This window comes from Astyanax mexicanus, chromosome 1, assembly GCF_023375975.1.
Source record: "Astyanax mexicanus isolate ESR-SI-001 chromosome 1, AstMex3_surface, whole genome shotgun sequence".
Taxonomy (NCBI): domain Eukaryota; kingdom Metazoa; phylum Chordata; class Actinopteri; order Characiformes; family Acestrorhamphidae; genus Astyanax; species Astyanax mexicanus.
This window is the reverse complement of record NC_064408.1, coordinates 26,778,313-26,797,458: the sequence shown is the minus strand read 5'-3', so window position 1 is coordinate 26,797,458 and position 19,146 is coordinate 26,778,313. Positions and strand designations below refer to the sequence as shown.

Below are 19,146 nucleotides of genomic sequence, written 5' to 3'. Positions count from 1 at the left end.
ACAAATGCAGAGGAATCAAAGGAACAAAGTATACACACACACACACACACATTCAACACAAATTACATAAGTCTGTACAGGAAATGAGAAACACTTGAAGGCGGGACAAGGGCACAAACAAAAGAGTAACACAAAACATATGAACGAAAAGGCAGGAGATGTACACACATGCCCTGTGAGGAAGAGTGGAGCCTTATGAATGTGTTGCTTTCTTTATAAAGTTGTGCAACTTTCTTTTTTGGCTGCTGTTTTTTTTTAATTGCTGTTATTTCTAGTTTTGTGATGAAGAGATTGATTTCAAAATGTTTGCTATTTTTTTTTTCTAATTGAATTGTATAAAAACTTGTCTGTAATAGATGATTATATCATTATTATTTTGGCACTTTTTTATTCTTTATTCTATTTATCATGTTTATAGGAAACCATATTTTCCCACATTTCCCCCTGCAAAAACTACAGTTTATAACACGCCTCAAACCATGTACAATTATTAAATATCTCCAAAACACTTGCTTATGCAGTTTCTGACTGAATGCTGTTTTCTGATTATTATACAGCTCTGGAAAAAATGAGACCACTTAAACATAATGATTTTCTTTGATTTTACCAAACTGAAAACCTCTGGAATAAAAATCAAGAAGAAGATGGATGATCACAAGCCATCAAACCAAGCTGAACTGCTTGAATTTTTTGCACCTGGAGTGGCATAAAGTTATCCAAATGCAGTGTGTAAGACTGGTGGAGGAGAACATGATGCCAAGGTGCATGAAAACTGTGATTAAAAACCAGGGTTATTCCACCAAATATTGATGACTGAACTCTTAAAGTTGTATAAATATTAACTTTTTTTATATTATTTCTTTAATTTATTTGAGGTCTGAAAGCTCTTCATCTTTTTTTGTTATTTCAGACATTTCTCATTTTCTGCAAATAAATGCTCTTAATGACAATATCTTTATTTGGAATTTGGGAGAAATGTTGTCTGTAGTTTATAGAATTAAACAACAATGTTCATTTTACTCAAACATTTACCTATAAATAGCAAAATCAGAGAAACTTTTTCAGAAACTGAAGTGGCCTTTTAATTTTTTTTCCAGAGCTGTATATTAATAGAATAATAGACTTAATAGACTAACAGTAGCCTGTACTGAGGCGAGACAAATATGTAGTGAATAAGATTTTTAGCCGAAGAGAAAATATAAACATGGTTATGATTTACTGAGCCCTGCCACAAAAGCTTCCGAGTGTGAGAGATGTGTGTAGGTTATTAGCAGGAGGTATACTGTGTGTTCCCATGATGTCATATTGATTTAATATACAAAGTCTCTGTGCTATAGGGAGGCTCCTTGGCCGTGTTTTTCAAAGAAGAAAAAAAAACCAAGCCTGACCAACACTGCTTCATCTCTAACCTGAACCATCACTGGAAATCTGTCTGCCCTCGGGCAAGTGCTGGCCCCTGAACAACATCCACCTTAAAGAGCCCCTTAAATGGCAGCCGGTGTCGTTATCTGTTCCAGCTTTCAGAGCTGAGCTCAGTTTGCACTCTCCATCAAAGAAATGATTCACTATATAGAGCCTCAGCTGTTTTTAAGCCTCGTTTTAAATCGAAGTTACCACGTTAAATTACTACTTCAGGCACAACCACACAGGCTTTTGTGCTTTTTGTAAAAAAAATAGGCCTTGCGTTGCTTTCATGTGGTTTTTGGTTTTAAACAGAAAAATGTGTTTCCCACCAGAAACCCCCACATGATCACACTTTCTAGTTGAATGATAAAGCTTTTGAAGATGCACAATTTGACAGGGTTATCAATTCAGCTCTATGTTTTGATCATACACCCATTGCGGGTTTGGCCTATAAATCTGAAAGGCCTTTCTTTCACATATTATTTAACCTTATCACCCCTCGTATAGTGTTTAAAATTAATTGAACCGTTTTAATGAATAAATGAAATAAGTCATTTAAAATGTGTGTCTTTTTTACATTAAAGAACTAAAACATGCTTTATTTAGGCCATTAACTAAGACACCTAATAGACCATTAAGGATTATATTTTCTGTAGTAACTCGTAACACGATCAGGATGTATCATCAAATGTTTTCAGCAGAGCTTCAGCCAGTATTTTCTTATTTGAACTTTGCAGCAGATCATAGAAAGCTGTGTGGGGTTTAGCAGCCTCTGAATCTGCCCACCGCCATTCCCCCAGTCCCATTTCCACACTCAGGTTTGTCAAGTATAGCACAACAGCAAGAAAAAAAACAGTGTGCTGCAGCCATGAAAACTGGTGAGCTGGCTAACAGGTAATCACTGAGCTTCAGTAAGGTTGCTAAACATAGCTGGGCAATTTTCACACCACCTTAACTGTAGTATTGCTGAAATAATGTCAATTATTTGTCCACTCCTCCATGCAGAATTCTTGCAGCTCTGTGCTGTTGAAAAGTTTTCTTTCATTTCTCTTACAACCTATTCCAAATTCCAGTTTGAATTTAATCCCACAATTAAATTCAGCGCAAAAAAAAGATTTTCTCACTCCTCCATGCTCCATTCTCTCAGCTCTGTGGTGTTTAAAGTTTTTTTTTTTGCATTTCTTTTGCAACTTTTTTAATTGGAAACTAGTGAGCTGGCTATTTCTCTGCTGAACAGGTAATCACTCAGCTTCAGTAAGGTTGCTAAAAATAGCTGGGTAATTTATCACTACCTTTAGTGTAGTGTTGCTGGACTAGCATTTTAGACATGAATACTTATATTTTTACTGATCAGCTAGATAAAGACTTGTCATTGCTTTCCACTGTGTTTAAATCTGGCAACCCATGTGAGCTTCGCATCTGAGGAGGACTGGGTAGGGCAGAAAACTCCTATCTAATGTTTAGACATTGAATTCCTGTAGCCATTTCATTCCATATTTCACACTTTTTTTGTTCTTGTCACATTATTCCTAACATAATGGCGACGGATGCTGGTGGAAGAGACCCCCTGTGAATTTTTGCCTTGGGCCCCAACAGACTCCAGGTTCACTGGGTCTGATTAAGCATGTACTGTGCATGTACTTAATGACAATATTGACATTAATAAAAGTCATGTCATGGTTGTTTTCCTGTCAGTTCACTATAAATCACACTCTGTAATAAATTAGATAAAGAATGTGTGGATCCAGCAACATGTTAAAGTCAGTCTAATAAATGCCATTCATTACGGCTACTCAACTTGGGAGAGAAAAAAGGCTTGATTGACAGCAGTTATGAGCACTTAACCACGCCCCCATGTTTTCTTGACACGAAGGAATGGATTATGTGTGGGATTTTACAATGTCCTCCCTCTTCCGGTAATCCGGGAGGTGAATTCCAGCTGGAAAGAGCTGTGTTGTAACATAGCTGACGCATATTGCATGGGAAACGAAACAGTCTTGGCTCTCATGATGAAAAACAGACGAGGCAGGTTAGAATCCAGATTTTCTACAGCTATACAATCGTAAAAACCTTTGTTTTTTTAACATATGTAATCAAATGGACATTTGAGCTTTATTTGAACTCTATTGAGAGAAGGAGCTTATATTACTAAACACATAAAATACAACAGGTATCACTTTATTTGGAGGGTGCATTATAGATGCCTCAACTAACATTGAACTAAGATTCAACTGCATGACTATTAAATGTTAAGCCAGACCAGATGGAGTGACGCTAGCTGAGTAAAATGCAAAGACCGGCAGGAAACCATAAGTATTAACCAGAACAGCCAGGCAAACAATAATCCCATCAGATACAAGAATCGTAGTAGAATACACACAGTCCAAGTTTGTAACCAAAAGACAGTCCAACAATGCATTAAATACAAAAAGGGGCAAGACAAGAGACAAAAAACAATATACAGAAAAATAAGATCAAAACGAGAAGGCAATCAGAAATACAAGAAAATAATGTTCAGTATGCAACGAAAAGTCGGCAGTACCTTTCGATGTTTGTTTGCTGCCTTATATGCAGGAAGGTAGATGAGCATGAACCAGAACTTCCTCAGAACACAGGTGAGTCCGAGCGTCGGAGCGTAACGTGATTGGGTGAAGGCGAATGGGTGATATTGACGTCATAATTTGTTGGATTTTGGGAAATGGAGTCTAGTAGTGTGGAAGGAGAGCACAGCGGTGTGACATTAAATGCAACTGAAGTAAATGATTCTCTACTGAATTATGATCTCTATGATCTATGATCTCATACATTGACTGGGAAAAAGATTTTCCCACTCCTCCATGCAGAATTCTTTCAGCTCTGTGGTGTTTACATGTTTTCTTTTATTTCTTTTGCAACCAATTTCAAATCCCAATTTGAAATAAATCCAATAATTAAATTCAGAGCAGTTGTGTTACTGAATGGGAATGGAAACTATTTTAATCAATGTCATCATGTGCTTCTTCTATCAACCCAGCAAAGCCAAAAGCTGTGCATTTATTCTAAAAAACAGAGTAGCTCGGTTACCTGAGCAATTGCGGCTCTGCTAATAGTGCTGATACAAGAGCTACTGCAAACATGGAGATATCAGAACAACAAAGTCATCTGCTCATTCACACATTGTTAAACCAAAACCAACACAGAATTAGAACTGAAGGGAGCTGGCAACTTAAAAGACGCTGCGTATCCAATTTACCTGATCTCGATGTTTTTTGGACTGTGGTAGAAAACCTCTCAGGCACAGGAAGAACATGAAAATTCCACTCAGTAAGGGACTTGAACCCAAGATACCAGCGCTGGGAGGCAAACGTGCCAACCACTAAGCCTCAAAACTTACATACAGTCCCTTTAATTGTATATTACATACAGTACTGTGTTTTAGGCACCAAAGCAAATTATACTAATCCATTTATCATTTCCCATATACCACATATGATTTAAACAGATGAAAATAAACATAAATACAGCAAAACATAACAAGGAATTCTCATTTTTAACTAAGTATGTTATATCCTGTGAGCCAAGCTGAAGAACAAAGTGTAGATCCACGTGTATATGTTCAGTTCCATCGGCAGCTCACCTGATTTACCAAATTTACCAAAACAGGTGTTGATATGATGAGAACTAGAAATAACACTATTAAACTCAGATGAGGAGAGATTAGGAGATGTTTTAGGAAAACCAGTGAAGTTAAAGCTCTGCTTTTTGTAAAATTGCTGTTTATATTTATTGTAAAGCAAGTGTTTTACTGAGCTAGTAAACAAACTGAAGAAGCTTTTTCTTTACTGAAATTCCCACAGGTGCCTAAAACATTTGCACAATACTGTATTTTATTTTATTTTTATTTCTAATTTTTGTTGCTTAAATATTGTAAAAAAAAGGATGCTCATTTCGTGAACGTTGATTCCTGAAATGCTATAAAGTTCACTGCAGGACAGTTTTAGTGAAAAATGAGCAGAACAGAATGCATGGCCTTCATCATCGCTCATGTCAAATGCATTTCGCTGCATAATTCTCTTTTATTCAGAGCGTGGATTCAAAAGCACGGGACGTTTTGTAGCTTCTTCGCAGCATGTGGTCTGCTTCCTCTGTGCAGGGAAAATAATGAGATCTTGACATTTCTTGCTTTTGGGGAAGGGAAAAGGAGGGGGGGGGCTTGGTGCCAGTCCTTATCCCTCCATGATAAATCCCCTCAGAGTCTGCTGGACACTTGGCAGTAGCCTTCAAGAATGCCACTTGGGCTGTGAGAAAGCCAATAAACCTGTGAACGATTGGCCGAAAACAGAAAAGTCGACAGGGATCAGTGTTGCTACCAAAAAAATAAATAAAGAAAGAGAAGGTACCCTGCTGTCCCAACGCTGAAACTGGAGTTAACAAGACAAATAACAGATCTCATGAAGTCATCCAGGGTGAAATTCTGAACTGATCAATTCCTGCTAAAGGTCAGGCTCTCTCAGGCTGGGGGATAGGAGGATAGTGTTCCTGGCTTCGCCTCAGGGTCAGCAGCTGGAACTGGTCGTGGTGAAACAGAGGAGCATTTTAGAGGCAACAGTGCCCCCTCCTGGTGTCTCGGCCCAGTGGGTGCAGAAACCAGGGTGTGAACTGTGAAGTTCAGGAGATGGAGATAGAAAGCTGATCTAGGCTCAGGTGATGGTAAGCACTCCTATTATAACAGTGTTATCTCGGTATCTGATCTGAGATCAGTCCTTGTAGACCAACACAGGCTATTATTGTTGCCGTAGATGCTGGGCGTGGGCAAAGATAGGCAATACAAAGTTCAATTTATGTAATTTATTTTCCTTTTTTAACTTTTATTATTATTCACTTTTTGATGAATGTAGATCAGCTACAAAATTAAATTATGTCAAATGAAAATGAGACATAATTGCAGGATTAAGAAGCTAAAAATAAATAAATAAAATAAACAAAATAAATGAACCATTTCTTCCAATGAAATACATTTGTGAAGATTTACATTTCAGCCATTTCAACATTTAGTCCTTAATTCTGTTTTAGGTTTAATTACAGATTCTTTTGTGATTGGTCACAACTCTCATTCTGAACGTTCATCTTATTTTAAATCAAAATGATACTAGTAATATCTCATGACTTCAGCACACCAGTGTATTAGTTAGTTGGGACACCTATAAACCTTTAGATTTTTTTTAGGTATTCTTTAGTCAAACAAAAGAAAAAAGTGTTTCAATGTTTTATAACTTACTTTATTACTTTATAACTTTACTTTTTGCTTATAACCTATTATACAGTACATGGTTCTATGACAAAAAAAAGGGATTCACTATTTCCACCCATAAAAAAGGGCCAAATTGTCTCTGGGCAGCTTATTTTGCTGTTGCTATTGACACTTGTTTTGAGCTTCTTGTGCTGCCAGGTCGGCATGCCAGGTTTGACTGTTAGTGTTGTAAGTAAATAAATAACTCTCTCTCAGAGTTTAATTAGTTTAGGCTCCTCCCACACTCCTCCTCCACAGCCTGACAGAAGAAGTAGGAAGCCCAGTAAGGTAATAAAATCTATTTAAATGCTAATTTTATAGAATATTCTATTGTTAATATATCTTTTAGCAAGTGTACACTACCTAGACAATAACTATACATAGTAAATATATTGCATGAGACCCTGTTTTGCTGTTATCTGTCTAACTAGCATTGGCTAGCTTAGCTTTTTTCGTCAGGTGCCATTTTAAAGTATATTAAATTAATTATAATACATAAAGCTGGATTTTTAAGCTAACTAGCAGTATTGTGGTAAACCACTCTTTTTAGAATTGTTTTTTATTTAACAAAAAAATGTAGCTGTGAGACTAAAATTGGTTTCTCAAACTTCCAATTACACCTTAATGTAATTTGGCTACCTAACTAGCTAGCAAGCTAGTTAGCATAGCTTTTCTGTCAGGCACCATTTTAAAGTGTGATATTAAATTATAACACATGAAGCTGGCTTTTATGTTAACTAAATAGCAGTATTTTGGTAAACCACATTATTTTTGTAATTGTTCTTAATTTATTAACAAATAAAATGTAGCCGTGGGGCAAAAATGTTTTTTGTTTTTTTTTATGTAATTGGGCTGGCTAAATAGGTTAGGTTAATTAGCTTTAGCTAGGTTAGCTATTTAGTTAACTAACCTAGATAACTAACTAGCTAGTTAACCTAACTAACTGCTGGTAGAGAGGACTGTATATGTAGTTATATATTCTAATAATATCACATCACATTATTTTTTTTTAAAGAAATGTGGCCACCACTAGAATGTAACATCTAGTTACACAACCGCAACACTATTTAAGGTGAAATGAAATTTGCTGTTCCACCTTAAACTGTGCAGACCGCTTAATTACAGCCAGGTGAAGCAGATTGCGCCATTTTAGATTGAAAGTCGCAGAGAAGATAGAATTAACACTGAGGGAGTGTAAAAATTACACTCTGTAGAATTTTTTATTTAACTCTAGAAAAGATAGAATCAACACTGAGGGAGTGTAAAAATTACACTCTGTAGATTTTTTTGTTTAACTCTAGAAAAGATAGAATCAACACTGAGGGAGTGTAAAAATTACACTCTGTAGATTTTTTTGTTTAACTCTAGAAAAGATAGAATTAACTCTGAGGGAGTGTAAAAATTACACTCTGTAGATTTTTTTGTTTAACTCTAGAAAAGATAGAATTAACTCTGAGGGAGTGTAAAAATTACACTCTGTAGATTTTTTTGTTTAACTCTAGAAAAGATAGAATTAACACTGAGGGAGTGTAAAAATTACACTCTGTAGATTTTTTTGTTTAACTCTAGAAAAGATAGAATTAACTCTGAGGGAGTGTAAAAATTACACTCTGTAGATTTTTTTGTTTAACTCTAGAAAAGATAGAATTAACACTGAGGGAGTGTAAAAATTACACTCTGTAAAAATATTTATTTAACTCTAGAAAAGATAGAATCAACACTGAGGGAGTGTAAAAATTACACTGTGTAGAATTTGTTGTTTAACTCTAAAAAGGATAGAATCATCACAGAGGGAGTGTAAAAATTACACTCTGTAGATTTTTTTGTTTAACTCTAGAAAAGATAGAATTAACTCTGAGGGAGTGTAAAAATTACACTCTGTAGATTTTTTTTGTTTAACTCTAGAAAAGATAGAATTAACACTGAGGCAGTGTAAAAATTACACTCTGTAGATTTTGTTATTTAACTCTAGAAAATATAGAATTAACAGGGATTGTAAAAACTCTGATCGGAGTTAACTTTAACATTACAAGAGTTAATAGATCACTGAAACACTGAAATGGAGTTACATTTCTAACACTGTTGACTGTGTTGAATTAACTCTAGCCCATTGAGATTTATATAAACCCTTCAAAAGAGTTAAATTAACACTTACAGATTTTATATAAACTGGTGTTTTTGCTGTGTATATTTAAATCTGCACTGAATGTAAAAAGTAAAAGTTTTTAAAAGAGATAAGTGACTCCTAGTGTTTAAAAGAGAGTGTAAATATTACGTAATGGCATTCTTTGTCCATCCTGCAGAATTACGGGAATTGATTCATTTGTTCCAGCTGCACTGCAATGTTGGAGGCCCTTATGTAACAAGCTCCTCCCTGAGCAGCCAGACAGGCCAGGAAACAAGAGCCCCTCTGTCGTGTGGGGGGAGGGCAGTTTCCTAAGCTTCAGATTCTATACTGCTGAAGTGATGTTATGATGAACTGAGCCAGGAAAAAAATACACTTCTTTTAGAGCATCAAGGTATGATCTAGGGCTGGTGGTGTAGGTGTGGTTAGTACTTTTTAATACTAGACCAGATTTAAAACCATTTTACACTTTGAGATCTATGTGTAAAACTGTGCTGTGTGTGAAATACGCCCACAAGACTTTCATGACTCTGATTCAGTGCCTGCGTTAATCTTTCTAAACACAAAGACCCTCTGTGTTCTGTCTCCATGGTCTTATCTACTGTATAGCTGATAGCTGATGATAATGTGAGCGTGTGTAAGTGAGGTAATGAGTGTGTACACCTCTGAAGTGGGTGGTAGGGGTTGCCAGGGCAAACAGAAAGCCTGAGAGTTATTTTTTCCAGTGGTGTTTCAGCTCCATTTTAGGAGTGTTCAAGCCCAAAAAGCTCAAGGGGCAAGACCAGTAAAAACAAGCTAGTACTTAACTTAATAAAATAAGATCGAATGACAAAAAAGGGTTTCAACCAACTTTTAGTAGTATACAATGTTCATTGCATGGATAGAGGGTCAGTGTAACGTTTATCAGTTGAGTTTTCTGACCATTTGAGGCTAAATAGAAAGAGACTGGGGTAAGACTTTATTATTTATTTTGATCCATTTGGCATCATCAGGGAAAAACTGGTTCCATAATGTTTTTCAATTTCCTTTTTTTCATTTCTGCTCCAACAGGATCTGAATTAAAAAAAAGAAAAAACATTTTACTAGATTTTCAGACTTTTAGTTTTTTTCATCTTGTAAAAAAGTAGGTTGGATTATACCATCAGCTTTTTATTACAAAATGCAAAAATAGTAAAATCAGAAAACTCTTGTAAAAACAGAAAGATCAGAAAATATCTGATCATGAGGAGCAGAAATTAAACATTTGAAAATTGGAAAACCCAAATTCCTCTTTAATATATTAAATGAAAAAAAAAACATTAAATAATGAAGTTTATTTATTAAATCTAGCCTCAAATGGTCGGAATTCAAATGATAAATGTTACACAGACCATAGAGGATCTTTCGTAAGTGGTGGTTCCTAAAACCACCTATTACTTTTACTCCTGGAACCAAATGTTTGTATACTGGATGGCCCACCCCCCTCCACCCCCTCTCAATCACCAGTGTAGTGTCTTTCCCCTTAAGCTATTTCTTGTGTGTCCATTTGTATTTTCTTTATTTGTTACTTGCTAGATAGACCTCAGTTTTGTAGGCTGTAAGAGCAAGTTACCTGTCTGTTAGCCTGGCTTTTAATAATAATAATAATAATATGAAAAACTTACTGCAAAATTGTGAAAGCTCTGTTTGCACAAAGTTATCAACTAAACTATACTTTTTAGACACACAAAGTGGGATATAACAAGTCAAATAAACTATACACAAAACTAAATGAATTAAATAAACATGTTATATATTTACAACTTCACTGAGTCATAGCAAAATGATTGACAAATGACTTGATTAAATTAAGTTGCATCAAGAACCATTTTTCACAGTGAAATAAGCTGAAATGGTTACAATAAATATTCACCAGCTCCTTCTTTCCTCATAAATGACATGATCTACTTTCTCCCTTTTACTATTGGTAGAACTATGTGTTGCTATTAATGCCAAAGTTGGTTTGGTTTCCCAGGCAGTGAGTAGGCCTCACCAACAGCTGTAAAAGATGAGTCAGAGGTTGCAGAACATGCTTTTATTTCAGAAATGAAAGAGAAACGAAAGGAAAATGAAAGGGAAATGTGTGTGCCTGTGGCCAGAAAGTGAGTCAAGTGTGAGACTGATTGATCTATACCAGGGGTCGGCAACCTATGGCACGCGTGCCACTGCTGGCACGCCAAGGCATAATCACTGGCACGCGACACGCTGAACCAGCATCAGCAAAAAAAAAAAAAAAAAATCAGACTGACAGCACGACCCTTCAATCGAATTCGCTCCTCAACGCTCTGCACTCAGCTCCCGCCCACTTTCCCACAGACCCATGTTTAAATTTAGCCTAATCAAAATCAGTTAGCCCACCTAATAGCGTTACAACAGATGACAGAGCTTCCAGCTTAAAAAACAAAGCTAGGGTATTTCAGCCCTCCTGGACGTAAGACTATGGTTTTGTGTATGTCAAAGATCGTGTCGCAGCTCTGATCGACTGGATGGATGTACAGGACGTGGAGATGCAGCTGATAGAGCTGAAGAGCTCACCACTGTAGGTGACGAAGTTTGCAGAGCTCCGAAAGCAGTTAGAATCCACCCCTGTGCAACAGCACGGAGCCTGCATCCTCGCACGCTGGACATCTGCACTAGAAAAGTTCGGCTGTCTCAAGAGCATTGCATTGGCCCTCTTGGCAGTGTTCGGCTCAACATACCTGTGTGAGCAGGTATTTTCGCACATGAAAAGTGTGCTGAGCCCTGTCCACAGCCGTTTGACGACGGACAATTTCGAGTCATGTTTACAATTAAAAGTGACAAACTACAACCCCCAGATAAGAAAGCTCAGCCAAGAAAAGCAAGGACAGGGATCACACTGACTGGTAGGCAAGATATATTAATTCAGTGCAAATTACGCTTATCTATAAAGCCACGTTAATCCAGAGCTGGACTCACTGTTATTCTGATTACACAACAACAATAATAATAATAATAATAATAATAATAATAATAATAATTTTATTTGTAAAGCACATTTTCTATGTAAAAAAAAAATCCAAATTTGTAGAACATATTCCCGTAGTTTGTGTGTGTTTTTTACCATTATTGTTGATAGTGGCACACTCATTGACAAGAAATGTTAAAATTGGCACTCCATGTCTCAAAGGTTGCCGACCCCTGATCTATACAGTTATTAGTTTAAGCAAACTGTGTTTGTCTATTGTTGCGACTTAGATGAAGATCAGAACACATTTAATGACCAATTTATGCAGAAATCCAAGTAATCCCAAAGGGTTCACATACGTTTTCTTGCAACTGTACATATAATTGACAAAGGCTTTGATTGTAGAATCAGCCCTCATTGTTCTAACATGTCCTATCAGTTACAAGAAGAGCAGAACTTCTCCTATTCCCATCAGCTATGCCTCTCACGCTGGGCTATCCCAATGATTTGTTTAAGCTCGCTCTCCCTCGACGCGCACAACCACAACACAGTGCCGGAGTGCCGGATGATAAATGGAGTCGTTCACTTTGACAAATCCCTGCTGTTCTAAGTTTACCTGCTCTGGCCAATGTCAGAGTTATGCTTTACTGTCCATAAATGGCAACTGGAATCATCTTCACTCTAGTCAGTATATCTGATATTTCTCAGTATGGTTGGTTGTTGTAATAATGTTATTAACTCTCTATAGCATGATATATATGTTAATATTTCAGTCAAAACCTTTGAGAATTATTACTTCAGAACCATTGCCATTCATATTTGTTGTCATATTAATCAAGTCACACTGGCATTGTTTTAATTGATTTAATTAATATGGCAGATGGAATTGACCAGTGCACTGCCTTCATATTAAATGTAGGCTTGTACTTTTTTATAACCAGTAATTTCCTGGCATTCAAACTTCCACCATAAATGATGCAAACAATTTTCTTTTAAATGACAAGCATGATAATAGATCTTTTCGTTAATAATATATTTTCTAATGAAAACTATTATCACAGAACGATAATTATGTCTATTTTTTACTCATTCTGAGATTTGCTCTGACTAAATTGCCAAATGCATATGTATAATCATACATGAGTTGATCCTTGGGAATGATAAGAAGGACAAACACCTTAAGTTGGTGTTTTGGTTTTAAGAAAAGAAAAGCAGTGTACAGATTATGGGGGGATTTGGGTGGTCTAACACCTCAAATTAAGACTTGAACCCCCCCCCCCACACACACACACACACACAATAGATTTACATTTATTATGGCTGGAATAATCGTATTATACAATTTCAAACAGTCCTAAAGTGGATCATACAATTCATTGTTACCTCTCATCTGCCTGCCTCAATCATATTATTGTTCATGTTGTTTGCGTCTTCATTAAGGTAGCACCTGCACAAGCCTACTACATGTAAGTGGCTATTATCTAGCTTTCCTAAATACACTTTTTTATTGTCTTCAGTAAATCATTACATGAAGATGTTAGATTGTTAGATTTCCTTTTATCTCCTTTTAACTCCAACTTCAATGCCATTAATATACCATTCCACCTTAATTACTGCTGTGGGGACATAGGCTTCAGGCTGACAGTGTGTTTTTAGATGCTTTGAACATTGCGTCTTCAGTTTTTAAGGTGGAACAGAATATTTAAATTAGAATCCAGGTTTATTTTATGTGGACTGTTTGTAATTTCATAAAGCACTTAATATACCACAGGCCCAATGTAATATGTCTTTTTAAGGTGAAAGGGAAATATGTTTAAGGTGGAATGGAAAGGAATTAGTAGCTCATATATGAGTATTTCTGCAGTAAACCTCCAAAATTGATGCAGCGAATCAATACACAGATGTATAAGTTATAAGAATTATTTTTTGTAATGTGTTTTTGCAGGACTAATCAGTGGTATGTGCTACATTATCTGGTGATTTATCATTTACATACTATAGAAATGACATTAAGCAGGCAAAGCATTGTAAAGACAGTAAGACTTCAGTTCACTGAAGGTCACGTCTGTGCTGCACGAGTTTTTCTTTATACTCTGAAGAAAAACTAGACCCACCCATTAACCACTACATAACTCACACACTGAAGACAAGCTTTCATATAGAGACATATAGACAGCATATAAATAAATAGTTTCCATTGCCGAAAATCCCCACCCGCCTTTTCTGCTCAACAAAAGATTAAAGGAACTGTGAGAATGAAGCTGACTGCGGTAGACATGCAGTATCAGTCTTCTACTGAGATCTTTCTGCTGCTTTGAGGTTACTGCTGGAAACTGGTGGTGTAGTTGAATCTAAATATAGGTAGATCACCATGAGCATTAAACATGAGATAAACCATGATTTCTTATGATAACATGACTGACAAATTCACCATAAAAAAACAACAAAATGCATTAAATATAAAGTTATTTTAATTAATATAACAGAACAATTACTGAGTAAATATGAAACTCAGCAAAATATGATTCTGAGAGGGGTTAAATGGTGAGTGCAAACTTTTATGTTGCTTTGGAAGAGAAAGTCAGTGTGGTTTAGTTGAGGGGGTGCCCCCGTCACACTTTGCTTAGGGTGTTGGGAAGTTAAGGACCAGTACTGACAGTAAATGCTCTGAACAATACAAGAATGCACCAATTAACCATGCAAACCATGAGAATAAAATTATTAAAACAAACAAATATTAATATATCTGTATTGTTCAGATAAATACAAATAAATAAAATACAAATAAATCCATTATTTTAATTTATTGTTATGTTCAGTTAAATAAATTGTTGATAAAAAAAAAATACCGGCACCACTTTAAAATAAAACTCCTTTGCAAAGGGTTTGTAAAGGTTTATAAAGGATTTTATTAATGGTTATTAATTAGGTTGAAAACACTTTAAACAAGCAGTTACATTAAAACAAACACAAAATACATTAATTACAAACATTTATAAGCAGTTACAACACATACCTGTACATAGACAGGGCAACAGTGACCTGGCGTGTACCAAACAGTGATTCCACATTCACTGATACTCTAAAACCTCAGATCTTTCTGGATGCTGATCTTAATTTAAGTTTTCCATCAGTCAGCATTAACATAGAAAATAAAATAGTATAGAAAGTCAGTTTAGTCATTTAATATGTAAGTGTACCCCCATTAATATTACACGTAAATAATTTAATAATAATCAGTTAAATTAATAAAGTTAAGCATAAACAGATATGTTAATGCTCACTGATGGAAAAGAGAAAGTAAGATCAGCATCCAGAAAGAGCTGAGGTTTAACATTATAAATTAATGTGGGATTATGGATTATTATTTGCAATATTTGGTAAAAGACAGGTCACGGTTGCCCCCTCTGTGTATGTGTTTTTAATGTTTATTAATGTTTTTTTTTTTTTTTTACGTTTTTCTAATCTAATTAGTAGCAATTAATAAACTTATTTATAAATGATGTATAAACCCTTTATAAAGGACCCTTATTTTAAAGTGATACCAAAGTACTTTTTTAGATTTTTTTTTGTTGTTTATTTTTTTGGTAGGGTGGGGGGGGGGGTATTTTGACATTTTCAGTTTGTTTATTTATTTATTTATTTTTTATTTAGGGTTAACTCAGAAAGCATACTTTTTATGGGTGTAATTGTAAATATCTATGTATATATAGGATAGGGATATATGGATATAAAGGGCAAATACAAACAAAGAAATATATGAAAGAAATTGTAAGAAATAGCTGTTTCACTATGCAGTTATGCATGCTATAATTCTCCTTCAGTTAACAAAACCATATCCAATAGAACTGCATATTAAAAATACTAAAAATCACAGCCATTTGTGCCACAGTATTACAGACAAATGATTTGCTCTAAAAATGCGCTTAATGTTCTGATCAAATATACACTCACCTAGGATTTCCTTATTGTCTTTTGGTCAATTTCCTGGTATTTACTGTTTTTAAGCTCAAGGTCTATGCTGTTCGACTGTTTATAGCTATCATCTCTTTAGCTATTCATCTCGTTTTTATATTTAACATTGACATAAATATATATAAATACATATAAATGCATTGTTACACACACGTAGATATTTAATATTATGTTTTCTTTATATTTATATCAAAGTGTTATTGTAATGCAATAAAAGTGCAATGAAAAACAAATATTAGATTTTTTCATTTAGTTCAAATATAATATTTTTAAACGTTTTAATGGCAAACTTGGGACACCCCGCCCACACGAATCCGGATATTTTTAAGGTTTTTGTCTCCGTCCACACGAAAACGCCATACCACTCAAAAACGCTGAATCGAACAGGGATTCTTTAGACATGCTGGCAGTGACGTGCAGTTAATATAATAGGTACTCCTTCTGCAACAACTGCCACCCCCACCGACCTACATGTTAATAATTATTACAATAACTGCATATTCTCTGTCTTAATTATATGAACTAAATACACATTAATATCCCGCAAATACAGCAACAAATGACAAAAGTACCATGTAAAACAGACCACAATAGGTTTTTCAATGCTTCATTTTAAAATTTAAAAGGCTTTTTTATTTTAAAAGGCTTTTTAATATAATGTCATATAATCATATAATATGATATGACACAATATCTGTCTCATTTGCAGTAGCAAGTCCATGATAGTTAGCTAACTATTGAACTAATCCAGCATGCCCTTCATTTTACAACTAACCAAAGCACAGCACCTACATCAGAACGCTGCTGAGAAGGGGTTAGACAGCCATGGCTCCGCCCCGTAGTGAAAATCATGAATCTGATTGGTTAGATTTTTCTAAGGCTTTGCTAATAGACTCATTACTACACCCTTCAAAAAATCAGTAGAAGGATCACACAGACACACGGGGGCAGACGCTATTTTAAGAGTCAGTTTTGATTGGTTAGTACTGCTGTCAGTCAGATATGCATTCTATAGCCACTGAAAAATGCAGAGTAATGCTTTGAATTAGTTGTTGTTTTTTAATTTAGTTAATTTATGAAATATATGCTTACAATTTATAATAACTATAATATATATTTGCTCATTAAATAGTATGTAATGATTTTCATGCATCTATTGTCACTCCTTCTCTAAAAGGGTTAGAAGGGCCTTATTACACACCACTGCAAAGCGGCCTGAACCCGTTAACACTTTTTTTATAAGAAGGTCAATAGATGTGATCTACTCCTTAGAGGCTCAAGTGGATTAAAATCTTATACTAAGAAATTTTGAAAAAAAAAAAAAATACATTTACACCTTATATACTGTAGCTGTAAAGTCATATAGAGGCATTTTCACTTCACTAGTGGACTGTACATTTTGGCCTTTATGCACCCAATAAAGATGGACTACCTGTTTAGGATTTCAGAACTGAAACATTTAAACTTCTCTAATGGAACTCATATTCACGCTTTTCTGGCATCTGCATGCGGATTTAGGACTGTGCTCTTTCAATGCGGGTAAAACCGAGGTTGACAGTTCCTGTCATTTACCAGCAAGGCTGGTATCAATGTGGCCACACACCACAAGTACCGTAACACGTGCACTTAAAGCTTCAGGTCTTTTTGCTGCATGTCACAAGCTGCTGTCTCTCTCTGTCTCTACAAAATGTGTTCTTTTACTTATTCATGCTGCATCACTTTCGATAATAAACTAATTTTCTCTAGCTTTTTCATAGAAGTATGAAGAACAGAACAGTCTGCTTCTAAAACAGTTTCTTCCCTCAGGTCATCAGACTGCTGAACAGCCAGTAGCAGTGTATCAGTCCACAATCCATCAAAACCTTATCAAACCTTATCTTATCTGTCTCAACTACACAAGATCACATTTCACCCACATACAAAATCACTCTGCACCCTGCACTTTACACAAAGTCATAATGCGCCGTCCAAGCCCCAAACCCCCCTCTCCCCATGCACCAATTCATATGCATTTTGTTTCGCCTGAATTCATATCTAATTGCACGTGTTTATAATATGTATGTAAACATGCATATATGTTAATATGTGTACACCGTACTTATGTAGAATAATGTATGCATAGTTTAGGTTGTATGTGTTTTATTGGTATGTATTAAGTTTTTTTTACTATTAAAAGAGACTACAAGCTTATGTTTTCTACTCACCTCTACACTTGTGTTACTGTGTTACTTGACTTGATTTGACTTCACCTGGTTTGATTTAGCTAGTTAATTTAGAGCTGGCTAATATACTGAACTGTTGAGAACATGCAACAAAATACAGTACATTTCAATAAGGATTTTAATTTCCAATTAAAATAAAAAAGTGTAAAGAACCTTGGTCTAGTATTAAACAAGCTTTTTTTTATTTCTGTGCCTTAAAAACTTATATGTAATAATAGGCAAGTTAAATCTGCTCTGCCAATCTTCATTAATTGCACATTGCACCAGTAAGAGCAGAGTGTGAAGGTTCAATTAGCAGGGTAAGAGCACAGTTTTGATCAAAATATTGCAATGCACACAATATTATGGGTGACATACCAGAGTTCAAAAGAGGACAAATTGTTGGTGCACGTCTTGCTGGCGCATCTGAGACCAAGACAGCAAGACTTTGTGATGTATCAAGACAATACGCCACGGTATCCAGGGTAATGTCAGCATACCACCAAAAAGGACCGACCACATCCAACAGGATTAACTGTGGACGCTGTAAGAGGAAGCTGTCTGAAAGGGATGTTCGGGTGCTAACCCGGATTGTATCCAAAAAACATAAAACCACGGCTGCCCAAATCACGGCAGAATTCAATGTGCACCTCAACTCTGTCCGTCACCACAATACATTATTGTGGTTCAGTTTCATTGTCCTACCCCTGTACATTTCTCCAGATGTCTTTGAAAACAATTGACTATAAAATATGCAAATAAATTGTTAAATATCTTTGCATCAGTTCTAAAATATTAAATACATGCTTGGTGATGGGGGTGGTTGTCTGAACATCATTTTCTCCCAAGCTAATATCTTACAGTATCTTACAGTTTTTATGTGATTACATGTTTTTATGTCTGTCACCAAATTTTCACACCCCATCATGATTCATAACCCTCAGATCTCTTTTATTTTTGTTTATAAATAAGAGCTACTCTACAATGACAGTACATACAGGTGTCACACAACTGCTGTACAAGCTTTTGCCCTATATTTCTGTGTGGGAGGCGGGTAGTCAGATTTCAGCACAACGCCTGTCCTTTTTTTTATAATCTGATTAACAGATGATGATGCCCTCCTTTAACTTCCTTTAACCCTTATATTGTGTTAGAAAGCTGTTTACACCTGTGGTGTTTGCGGGTCAATTTTGACCCGTGATTTGAAAATGCTTGAAAATGCTTAAAA

The 19,146-nt window shown here is 35.6% G+C and overlaps 1 protein-coding gene across 1 annotated transcript in view; it reads left to right on the top strand.

Annotated features, from left to right (window-relative positions):
* The window catches only part of drd2b (dopamine receptor D2b), a 247,899-nt gene extending 229,545 nt beyond the window's left edge, over positions 1-18,354 (top strand). The window contains exon 9 of the transcript XR_007438092.1: positions 18,225-18,354. The gene's annotated coding sequence lies outside the window, so the exon portion shown is untranslated. The remainder of the gene's footprint in view (positions 1-18,224) is intronic.
* Positions 18,355-19,146: the final 792 nt, after the last annotated feature.